This window comes from Panthera onca, chromosome D2, assembly GCF_046562875.1.
Source record: "Panthera onca isolate mPanOnc1 chromosome D2, mPanOnc1 haplotype 2, whole genome shotgun sequence".
NCBI lineage: Eukaryota > Metazoa > Chordata > Mammalia > Carnivora > Felidae > Panthera > Panthera onca.
This window is the reverse complement of record NC_138349.1, coordinates 59,739,941-59,752,935: the sequence shown is the minus strand read 5'-3', so window position 1 is coordinate 59,752,935 and position 12,995 is coordinate 59,739,941. Positions and strand designations below refer to the sequence as shown.

At 35.4% G+C, this 12,995-nt stretch overlaps 1 protein-coding gene and 1 non-coding gene across 4 annotated transcripts in view; one reads left to right on the top strand and one right to left on the bottom strand.

Annotated features, from left to right (window-relative positions):
• The window catches only part of CTNNA3 (catenin alpha 3), a 1,784,170-nt gene that overhangs the window by 758,242 nt on the left and 1,012,933 nt on the right, over positions 1-12,995 (bottom strand). The window lies entirely within an intron of this gene.
• On the top strand, positions 3,231-3,315 carry TRNAQ-UUG (transfer RNA glutamine (anticodon UUG)). The gene has a single exon. It is a non-coding gene; the product is annotated as a tRNA-Gln (tRNA).

The window sequence follows — 12,995 nt, the reverse complement described above, 5'->3', positions numbered from 1 at the left end:
GATGAAAATTCTGCCTCAGATTGAACGTTCAAATGGTAAGGAGGTTATCAGGCAGTATGAATCCACATCGTTTTCTTGCTGATGTTTGTGCTGTGCTGGGACGGGATGGTTTTGATTTCTTTTAAATGTATATGATTCTAAATTGACTGTAGCAATGAAAAGATATGCCCTAGTATAAATTGTGCATTTTGCAAGCTACACCTTGTACTTTCGCACCTTACAAAATAAATATTATGAACCCTAAATGAACATTAGGAATATTATTTACCTAATTCTGTACTTGTGATCTAGAACACATCATTTTGTGCTGGAGCAGAAGCCATATATATACCTCAGGCTTGGAGAAAGTTATATAATGCCCTTTTATGGCATATGATGTAGCTTATTAATGGCATTCTTCATTTTGTTACTTTTATTTTTCTGCTTTATCATATTTATTATATTTTTAATAGTTTTATTGAGGTATAACTGGCATAAAATAAAATTTTCATATTTAAGGTATACAATTTGACACACAAAGTACATTATTTTATATTTATAATTTATATTTTTGATCCATATAGATTTTAGGAAGTCTTTTCAACTTCTGCAAAAATGCTGACTGGGATTTTGGATCAAACTGCATTAAATCTATAGGTTGGTCTGGGAAGAACAAACATTTTAACATTATTAAATCTTTAACCAATTAATATCTCAATCTATTTACGTTTTATTTAATTCCTCTTGACAATGTTATATAGTTTTCTATGTATAGACCTTGCTAACTTGTCAGATTTAAATTTCATATTTTATATTATTTTTTCTTTAAGTTTTTATTTAAATTCAAATTAGTTAACATATAGTGTAGTATTAGTGTTAGGGGTAGAATTTAGTGATTCATCACTTGTATATAACACACAGTGCAAATATTTTTATATTATTATAAATGGTTTTATTGTTAAGTTTTCCTAATTTCCTTTGATAGTATAAATACAACTGATTTTTGTATATTGGTCTTGTATCCTGAAACCTTGCGAAACTGTCTTTAGTTGTAATATGTAATACTAATAGATTTTATCATATTTTCCATATATATATGTTTATGTCATTTACAAAGCTTTACTTCTTCCTTTCCAATCCAGAGGTGTTGTCATTCTTTTCCTTGCTGTATTTCATTAGGTAGAACCCCTGGTATAATGTTGAATAAAAGTGGTAAGAATGAGATCCTTGCCTTGTTTTCTTTCTTAGAAAGCATCCAGTCTTTCAGCATTAATGTTTGCTGTAGGCTTTTCATGGATGCGTCTTATCCGGTTGAAGACGTTTCTTTCCATGCCTAGTTTTCTGATAGTTTTTATCAAAGATGGATGTTGAATTTAGTCTTCATGTTTTTTTTTCTTTTGAGATGATCGTATACATTTTTTTCTTTTATAGTTTTTTAATATGGTGAACTTACACTGAATGTTTTCATATAAACCAACATTGTATTCTTAAAATAAATTTTGTCATATTGTATTAGCCTTTTTAGATACTTTTGGGTTAGCCTATATTTAAAAAAAATAAATGTGTAGGGAACATGGGGAGATGGCAGGGTAAGAGGATCCTCACTTCATCCTATGGATACACCTAGATAAAAACCACATCAGTGCAACTAACCCAGACAATGAACCAAAGACTGGCAGAACAGACTCTCCACAGTTAATCATAGAGAAGAGGTCACACTGAAAATAGTAGGAAGGCCAGAGTTCTGGTCAGGAAGCAAACTAACTGAAGAGACTAACCATAAATGGGAGGGACACCACAAACATGGAGGAGGGAGATGAATGGAACCCACATCAAGCACCCCAGAAATAAAGGAAAGGCAACAGGAAGAGGAATCTCCATAACATTTGGCTTTGAAAGCCAGAAGGGCTTACCTTCATGAGTTTTTACAATCAGTGGGACTTAATACTAGGAACTTTAGAAATCAGAAGCTAGCTCTGGGAGAGCCAGAAGGCAATAAGAAACTTAGTCCCCACCCTTAAAGAGACAGCATAAAAAGCTACCTCTTTAAGATACAGCATAGAAGCAGCAATTTGAAAAGTGCCTAGGGTATACAGGAAGGAGATTTATTTACTAATCTCAGAACATGTGATGAAGGGGCAGGGATCTTTAGGAGACTTCTCCAAGAACAAAAAACTGGAGGGTACCATTTCTCTCCTCAGCTTAGATACCTGGATACTTGTGGAAAACAGCTTAAACACTTTCAAGATAGCTTGTTAACACTGAACACCATGCCTCTGCATTCTCCTGTAGACTTGCCCCATCCAACCCATCCACTCATTCAGAGTCCCTCCAAAGCATCTCTGGCCATATCTCATCCTGCAAGTAGCCCCAAACGGTGACCAGAACTACTCCAAACTGACTCTTGTCTTGGGGAGACAGGAAAATAATGACATACACCAGTGTGCTTGTAGTCCCAGAAGTGGGCTGAGGGCAGACATCTGATGTGACTGCTAGCCCCACCCACTAACAAAAACATCACAGAGGGAAGCCCAAGGAGAGAGCCTATAGTTCAGGGCCACTGCAACCATCAAAAACATACTGTGAACAGACATCTGGTCTGACTACAGGCCCCACCCACCAACAAAATCCTCAGAGGAAAACACAGGGAAAGTGCTCCATAGTCCTGGCAAACAAGCTGAGGGCAAGCATCTTTTCTGACTCAACTACAAGCCCAAGGTGACTCTCACTGGCTTCTTAACAAAACAAGGACCAAACATTGCCCACAACAGGAGAGAGGACCACTGCACCCCACAGAACTGAAGGCAAATGTGGCTCAACCACAACAATAGGACACACAACACACATGAGAGACACCCTAAAGTGCCTGGTTCTGATGAACAGGGGACATTGCGCTACAGGGAACCAGAGGAGTTTTTCATAAGGCCACTACTTTCAAGATAAGGAGACATAGCTGACTTTCCTAATACATAGAAACAAACACAGAGAGTTGCACAAAATGAGAAGACAAAGAAATATGTCCCAAATAAATTAACAGAACAAAAACCACAGCAAGAGAGCTAAATGAAACAGAGATAAGCACTATTTCTGATAGAGAATTCAAAGTAATGGTCATAAAGTTACTTACTGGACTTGGAAAAAGTTTGGAGGATCTCAGTGAGATATTTAACAAAGAAACAGAAATGTAAAAGAGAACCAATCAGAGGTGAATAGCTCAAGAAGTGAAATTAAAAATACACTAGAGGAGGAGTGCCTGGGTGGCTCAGTTGGTTGGGCATCTGACTTTGGCTCAGGTCATGATCTCATGGTTCGTGAGTTCGAGCCTCACGTCAGGCTCTGTACTGATAGCTCAGCCTGGAGCCTGTTTCAGATTCTGTGTCTCCCTCTTTCTCTGTCCCTTCCCTGCTCATGCTTTGTCTCTGTCTCTCTCAAAAATAAACAAACATTTTGGGGCGCCTGGGTGGCTCAGTCGGTTCAGCATCCGACTTCAGCTCGGTTCATGATCTCACAGTTCATAAGTTTGAACCCACGTTGGGCTCTGTGCTGACAGCTCAGAGCCTGGAGCCTGCTTCATATTCTGTGTCTCCCTCTTTCTCTGCTCCTCCCCGCTCATGCTCTGTCTCTCTCTCTCCTTCAAAAATAAATAAAAACATTAAAAAATAATAAATAAATAAATAAATAAATAAACATTTAAAAAATATACTAGGGGAAATCAATAGTAGACTACAGAAAGCAGAAGAACAGACGAGTGAGCTGTAAAACACAGTAATAGGAAAAAACCAAGATAAACAAGAAAAAGAAAAAAAGAATAATTAAAAATGAGAATAAGTTAAGGGAACTCAGTGACATCATGAAGCATAATAACATTTACCTTATAGGAATCCCAGAAGGAAAAGAGAGAGAAAAGGGAGCTGAAATTTTATTTGAAAAAAAATGATAGCGAAAAACTCCTCTAATCTAAACAAGGAAACAGACACCCAGATCCAGGAGGCACAGAGACCCACCAAGAAAATCTACACAAGGAGGTCCATACCAAGCTACATAATAATTAAAATGGCAAAAACGAGTGATAAGAAATAATCTTAAAAGCAGTTATGTAAAAGAAAACAATTACGTACAAGGAAAAACCCATAGGCTATCAGCTGATTTTTCAGCAAAAACATTGCAGGCCAAAAAGGATGAGCATGCTATACCCAAAGTGCTAAAACAGAAAAAAATAAACAAAAATATCGGCCAAGAATACTCTATCCAGCAAGGCTGTCATTCAGAATAGAAGGAAAGATAAGAGTTTCCAAGACAAACAAAAGTGAAAAGAATTAATGACCACTAAACTAGCCCTACAAAATATTTAAGGGGACTCTGAGTAGAAAAGAAAGACCATAAGTAAGAGTAAGAAAAGTAGGTAGCACAAAGCAGTAAAAATAAATATATCTGTAAAAACCAAAGGGCTGACAAAATAAAAGGATGTAAAGTATGACACCATACTGGGTGAGGGGTAGGAATAAAGACTGAGTTCAAACTTAAGTGACCATCACCTTAATATAGACTGCTATATACAGAAGATGTTATACACAAACCTAATGATAACCACAAATCAAAAACCAGTAATAGATATGCAAAGAACAAAGAGAAGGAATCCAAGTATATCACTAGGAAAGCCTACTAATTGTGAGAGAAAAGGGCAAGGGATGAAAAAGAAAACTATAAAAACGACCATAAAACAAGTAACATAATGGCAATAAATACAGACATCAAGAACGACTTTGAATGTAAATGGTCTACATGCACTAATCAAAAGACATAGAGTGATGGAATGGATAAAAAAGAAGAAAGAGAGGAAGAAGAAAGAAGAAGAAGAAGAAGAAGACGACGACGACAAAGAAGACCCATATACATGTTTCCTACAAGAGACTCATTTCAGGCCTAAAGACACATGCAGATTGAAAATGAAGGGATGGAGAAACATTTATCATGCAGATGAAGGTCATTAAGAAAGACAAGGTAACAATATTTATATTAGACAGAATAGATTAAAACAAACAAAGAAGGACACTATATAATCATAAATATAACAATCCAACAAGAAGATGCAGCAATTGTAAATATTTATGCATCCAACATGGGAGTATTCAAATATATAAATACATAATAATTAAAATACATAAAACAGTTAATAACAAACACAAAGGAAGTAAGCAGCAGTAATACAGTTATATTCAGGGACTTTAACATCCCACTTACATAAGTGGACAGATCATTCAAACAGGAAATCAACAAGGAAACACTGGCTTTGAATGACACACTGGAACAGATTGATCTAATACATATATTAGAACATTCTGTCCTAAAACAACAGTATACACATTCTTTTCAAGTGCACATGGGACATTGTCTAGAATAGATCAAATAATTAGGCCACAAAACAAGTCTCAACCAATTCAAAAAAATCAAAGTCATGCCATGCATCTTTTCTGGCAACAATGCTATAAAACTAGAAATCAACCACAAGAAGAAAAATCTGGAAAGAGCATAAATATATGGAGGTTAAAAAAAATCCTACTAAACAATAAATGAGCCAACCAAGAAATCAAAGAATACAGAGAGGAAAAGAAAATGAAAACAAAATGGTCCAAAATCTTTGGGATGCAGCAAAAGTGGTCCTAAGAGAGAAATTTATAGTAATACAGGTTTACCTCAAGAAGCAAGAAAAATCTCAAATAAACAACCTAACCTTATACCTAAAGGCGCTAGAAAAAAGAAGAACAAACAAAGCCCAAAGCCAGTAGAAGGGAGGAAATAATAAAGATTATAGCAGACATAAATGAAATAGAGGACAGAAAAAAATACCAAGGATTATAAGAGAATATTATGAAAAAGTATATCCAGGTAAATTGGGGAACCTAGAAAAAAAAGATGGATAAATTCCTAGAAACATACAATCTTTCAAAAATGAGGAAGAAATAGAAAATTTGAACAGACCAAGTACTGACAATGAAATTGAATCAGTAATAACATAAACAAACTAAAGTCCAGGACCAGACAACTTCACAAGTCAAATATACCAAACATTTAAAGAAGTGTTAATAACAATTTTTCTCAAATTATTCCAAAAAATAGAAGAGGAAGGAAATTCATAATATGAGGCCAACTTACCTGATACCAAAACCAGAAAAAGACACAATAGCAACAAAAAAAATAGAACTACAAGCCAATATCTCTGATGGACATAAATGCAAAAATCCTCAAGCACCTATTAGTAAACCAAATGTAACAATACATTAAAAATATCATTCACCATTGGATTTATTCAAGGGATGAAAACTTGGAAATCAATCAATATGATATGTCACATTCACAAGAGAAAGGATAAAAACCACACAATTACTTCAATAAACCCAAAAAAGCATTCGACAAAGCACAACATAAATTGATCATAAAAACTCTCAACAAACTAGGTTTAGAGGAAACATACCTCAACATAATAAAGGCCATGTGTGGAAAACACAAAGCTAATATCATATTCAATGGTGAAAACTAAACTTTTCCTCTAAGCTCAAGAACAAGACAAGAATGTCCCCTCTCCCCACTTTTTTACAACATAGAACTGGAAATCCTAGCCACAGCAGTCAGACAATAAAAAAGAAATAAAAGACATCCAAATTGGTAAGAAAGAAGTAAAATTTTCACTATTAGCAGATACTATATACAGAAAACCCTAAAGACTCCTCCAAAAGACACTAGAACAAATAAACGAGTTCAGTAAAGCCGTCAATACAAAATCAATGTACAAAAATCAATTGCATTTCTATACACTACTAATGAAGTGGCAGAAAGAGAAATTAAGAAAAAATCCTGTTTACAATTGTACCAAAAAGAATCAGATACCTAGGAATAAACTTCACCACGGAGGTGAAAGACCTGTGCTCTGAAAACTATAAAAACATTGATGAAAGAAATTAAAGATGATACAAATGGAAAGATATTTCATCTTCATGGATTGAGAGAACGAATATTGTTAAAATGTCCATACCACCTAGAGCAATTCACATACTACCAAATGTAATCCCTATTAAATCTACACACTACTTAATGCAATCCCTATCAAAATACAACAGCATTTTTCACAGAACTAGAATAAAAAAAAAAAATCCTAAAATTTGTATGGGAACATAAAAGACCTGAAAGGTGAAAGCAATCTTGAAAAAGAAGAACAAAACTGAAGGTACCATAATTCCAGATTTCAAAATATAGTACAAATCTGTAGTAATCAAAACAGTATGGTACCTGCACAAAAATAGACACCTAGATCAATGGAACAAAACAGATAGCCCAGATATAAACCCATAATTGTATGGTCAGTTAATCTATGACAAAGGAAGCAAAAATCAACAATGGAAAAATTATTTTCAACAAACGGTGCTGGGAAAATTGGACAGCAACATGCAAAAGAATGAAACAGACCACTTTCTTATACCATACATAAAAATAAACTCAAAATGGATTAAAGACCTAAATGTGAGACCTGAAACCATAAAAACTCTAGAAGAGAAAGCAAGCAGTAACTTCTTTGACATCAGCCATAGTAACTGTTTTCTAGCAAAAGGGAAACAAAAGCAAAAATAAACCATTGTGACTACATCATAATAAAAAATTCTGCACAGTGAAGGAAACAATGAACAAAACTAAAAGGCAGGCACCTGGGTGGCTCAGTCATTAAGCATCTGACTTAGGCTCTGGTCATGATCTCACAGTTTACGAGTTCAAGTCCTTCTTCAGGTAAGCTTGAGCCCCACTTTGGGTAAAACACGAACTTCACTTTGGGTGAGCCCCACTTTTTCTTTCTCTCTCTCTCTCTCTCTCTGCCCACCCCCACTCACTCATGCCCTCACTCACTCAAAAAAAAAAAAACCTAAATTAAAAGGCAACCTACAGAATGGGAAAAGATACTTGCAAATGATCCATCCACAAATGGGTTAGTAGTGCAAAATATATAAGAACTTATACAACTCAACACCCAAAAAAGCAAAAAATCCAATTAAAAAATGGGCAGTAGACATGAACATATATTTCTATAAAGAAGGCATACAGACAGCCAACAGACATGTGAAAAGATGTTCATCATCAGTTACCGTCAGGGAAATGCAAATCAAAACCACAATGAGATTTCACCTTACACCTGTCAGAATGGCTAAACTCAACAACACAGGAAACAAAAGGGATTTGTGAAGATGTGAAGAGAAAGGAACCTTCTTGCACTGTTGGTGGGAATGAAAACTAGTGCAGCCACTCTGGAAAACAGTATGGAGTTTGCTCAAAAAGTTAAAATCAGAACTACCCTATGATCCAGCAACTGCACTAGTGGATATTTACCCAAAAAATACAAGAACACTAATTCAAAGGTATACATTTATCCCTATGTTTATTGCAGCATTATTTACAACAGTCAGGATATGGAGCAACCCAAGTGTCCATCAATTAATGGATGTATAAAAAGATGTGATACACACACACAGACACGCACACACACACACACACACACACACACACACAAACACACACACACACACACACACACACACACACAGGAATATTATTTAGCCACAAAAAGAATGAAATCTTGCCATTTGCAACAACATGGATGGCACTTGAGAGTATAATGCTAAGTGAAATAAGTCAGTCAAAGAAAGACAAACACCATGATTTCACTCACATCTGGAATTTAAGAAACAAAACAAGCAAAGGGAAGATAAAGCAAAGGGAAGAGAGAGAAATGAAGAAACAGACTCTTAATTATGGAGAACAAACTGATGATTACTAGTGGGGAGGGGGAAAGGAGGTGGGTTAAAATATTGATGGGTATTAACAAGTACACTAAACATGATGAGTACCGGGTGATGTATGGAATTGTTGAATCACTATATTGTACACCTGAAATTAATATAACACTATATGTTAACTGCTGCAATTAAAATAACAACTTAAAAAATATATGCATTTTGTGTTGGTGTTAACCAACTACACAACTACTGTGGATATAGACAATAAGTACAGGCAACACTCCCCAGGGTTTCATTTTGTATATCCACAGAAAAAAATTTATAGCAAGCTGGACTTAAAGGCAGTTAAACCTTCTCAAAATGTTATCATTTTTTATTTACCCAGGGCAAAGTGTTTCAGTTTATTCAATCTTAATCGGTAAGGAATTTCAACTAATTTTCACCTTGTTATAATGTCAGTCACATAACCAGGTCTTGATAGTTTTTTGTTTTCTGAGGAACTATAAAACGTAGAAATAAATTTTACAGAAATGATATAATCCCAAGCATAGACTGACAATGATATTGCCACTAACTGGATAACATAGTCAGTAGTATTGAACATTAACTCTAGCGAGACTATTTTCTGGGGGCACGGTATGCAAAGCCTAAGACTGTAAAATATACAAAGGTGTTTTAGTTTGCTATGGCTGCATATCAAAATGCCACAGAGTGAGTGGGTTAAATAACAGAAATTTTCTCAGTTCTTGGAGCTAGAACTGAGGATCAAGTTGTCAGCAGATTTAATTTCTTCTGAAGCCTCTCTCATTGGCTTGCAAATGGGAGCCTTCTCACTTTGTCTTCACATGACCTTTCTTCTATGTGTGCACAATCTTGGTGTCCTTATATGTCCACATTTTCTCTTCTTATAAAGATACGAGGCATATTGGATACAGCCCACTCTAACAGCCTCATTTTAACTTAATCATCTCTTTAAAGGTCTTCTATCCAAATAGTCACATTCTGAGTTACTAAGGATTAGGGCTTCAACATGAATTTAGAAAGGCAATTCAGCTCATAACAAGAGGCCAGAGAGCTATAGGAAAATTCTGGGAAAGATAAAGTTCTCTCAAATGTTATTTTTACTGAGTATCACTGAATTTGGAGCCAGAAGATGGGTAAAGCTACCCAAGCAATGAAGAAATCTATCTTAAAGTTTCCCTAATTACTGCCAGTGTCTTCTTCCTTAACCAGGGAATTCATTAGTCCCATGACAATGAATTACATTCATATGGAGAGTTGCTCATCATTTGGTGGAATGATACTTTGGAAATATTAATTAATGTGTTTTTGGGTTTTTTCTTTTCTTTTTTTTTTTTTTACCTCTGATATTTTCTTTCTACCCCAACTTCATCTAGCTTTGATTCTATATTTACTACCTCAGGGAAGTGATGTACAGTAGAAAGTAATGGCTCTTAAGTGTCATAAAGTCTACACCCAGTGGGGATCAGAAAGGATCTGGCACAAGTGCTTCCGCATGCCCCATTTCCTCCAGGTCAAACACAAAAGGATAAACAACAGTTACGGAGACATTACATGAACTTGAGGAAGACTATACGGAAATAAGAAGATCCAGGGTACCTTGGCTAGGCTCTGTGCATCTTCAGATGGACCTACAACCGTTCACAGAATTTCCTATGCCTCAGTGTGGCACGGGAACATAATTCCCATCTGCCAATGGGGCCTTGACATAGCTGACACAGGTCTCTGAGGGCATGAGAAAGTACTGATTCAGCTGCAACTTGCATGGTTAAGAGCTAGATAGAATGGGTCTCAGCAAATACGAGATAAAAAGGGAGACCAGAGATCCTTAACCCTTTGGAAACTCCCAGAAATTAGTTGGAACACTGAGGGGAATCTGAGAGAATCCCCAAAAACCTAAGGTTTAATTTTTGCCATTCAGATTCAAAATTAAGAGTATTTAGGAATCAGGAGCACCTGGGTGGCTCGGTCAATTAAGTATCCAACTCTTGATTTCGGCTCAGTTGATCTCACAGTTTGTGGGATCAAGCCCTGCATTGGGCTTCTGTGCTGATAGCATGGAGCCTGCTTAGGATTCTGTCCCTTCTTCTCTCTCTGCCCCTCCCTGCTTGTAGTCTCTCTAAATAAATAAATAAATAAACAAACTAACGAGCTCTCTTAAAAAACATATTTAGGAATCAATGACATTGCAATAGCAATGCAATGGAATGATGGTAGCTATATTTGTGGTGAATGCAGCATAATATATACACTTGTCAAGTCACTAAGCTGTACACGTGAAACTAATGTAACATTGTGTGTCAACTATACTCAAATTAAAAAAAAAATATTTAGGAAAAAGCTAATTTCTTGAATGCCTGAATTTATGACTGCCTTATGTGAACAAATACTTGTTCCCTCCTCACTACTTCTCCAGTCACTTATAGTGCCTACAAAAGCATGGATTATACCAAAGTTTTTGTTGCCTATTACAAAAAAGAATTGAAATTAGATCAATTAGTAAATATGTCCTCATGTGTAGGCAACACACAGTCATTTCAGTGTCCAATTTTTAAGGCTTCCTGAGCTGGTAGAATATGGCTTCATATGTATTAACAGTTTGAAATGTATTCATATGTATTTACAGCTTGAAAATGTATCAGTAGTCATGGCTGATTAGAAGCCTCACCAAAATTTTCTTTAATAACCAACTCAGAACCTTAACATGTAAAATTTCACTGTTCTACTAAAAGAAGAAAAATCCAATTATGATATTTGAAATGCCAACTATTAGAAATTAAGAAGAGAGTTAATAACACAGTATGCTGCTCTCTCCCTCAATAAAGCAGTTATAAAAATAAACCCATATGTCCATCCTCTGAGATTAAGATAAATTGTAGAAACATAGAATGTTGGAGTTAGAAAGGTTCTTAGAAACCATCTGGTCAAATATTCTCATTAACAGTTATGAGAATCAAGCTTCAGAAACATTAAAAGATTTGTTTAGGTCAATGGCAGTAATTGGCAGGTCCACCCTGAAAGATCTCTCTGCATTCCACTTCTTTTTCTGCATTCCTTCTCAAAGTCAGAACAGAACCACTTCCTCAAGGTTTTCTTACTCTTCTACAAGGGAAGTTACATTACTGACACTGATTTAAGCTATTTAAAACTATTTACAGTAGCAAATTTAAAAAAGTAAAAAAATAGCAAAATAAACAAGTGAGCTATCAAACTAAAAAGCTTCTTCACAGCAAAGGAACCAACAAAATAAAAAGGCAACCTACTGAGTGGGAGAAAATATTTGCAAATCATATATATGATAAGGGATTGATATCCAAAATATATAAAGAACTCATATAACTCAGTAACAAAAGAACAAGCTATCTGACTTAAAAATGGGCAGAGAATATTAGTAGACATTTTCCCTAAAAAGACATACAAGTGGCACACAGGTACGTGAAATGTGCTCAACATCACTACTCATCAGAAAATGCATACCAAAATCACAATGCATATTATTCAGCCATAAAAAAAAAATGACATCTTGCCATATGCAACAACATTGGATAGGGCTAGAGAGTGTAATGCTAAGTGAAATAAGTCAGAGAAACACAAATACCATATGATTTCACTTATATGTGGAATTTAAGAAACAAAACAAATGAACAAAGGAAAAGAGAGATAAACCTGTCTCTTAACTATAGGTAACAGATGGTTATCAGAGGGGAGGTGGGTGGAGGATGGGTGACATTGGTAAAGAGAATTAAAAGTACACTTATCTTGATGAGCACTGAGTAATATATAGACTTGGTGAATCACTATATTGTACACCTGAAACTAATGCTGTATGTTAACAATACTGGAATTTAAAATAAAAAATGAAAAACTAATAAACAAAACCACACATAGATATCACATCACACTTGTTAACATGGCTATTATCAGAAAGATAAGAATTAACAAGTATTGGCAAGGATGAGAAGGAAAGGAAACCTTGTGCACTGTTGATGGAAATGTAAACTGATGCAGTCACTATGGAAAACAGTATGGAGGTTCCTATAAAAATTAAATATAGAACTGTATGATCCAGCAATCCCACCTCTGAGTATTTATTTGAAGAAAACAAAAACACTACCTCGAAAAGATCTTTTTTGCACTGCAGCATTATTTATAATAGCCAAGATACGGAAGCAATCTAAGTGTCCACTACAGATGAATGGATAAAGAAAATGTGATATA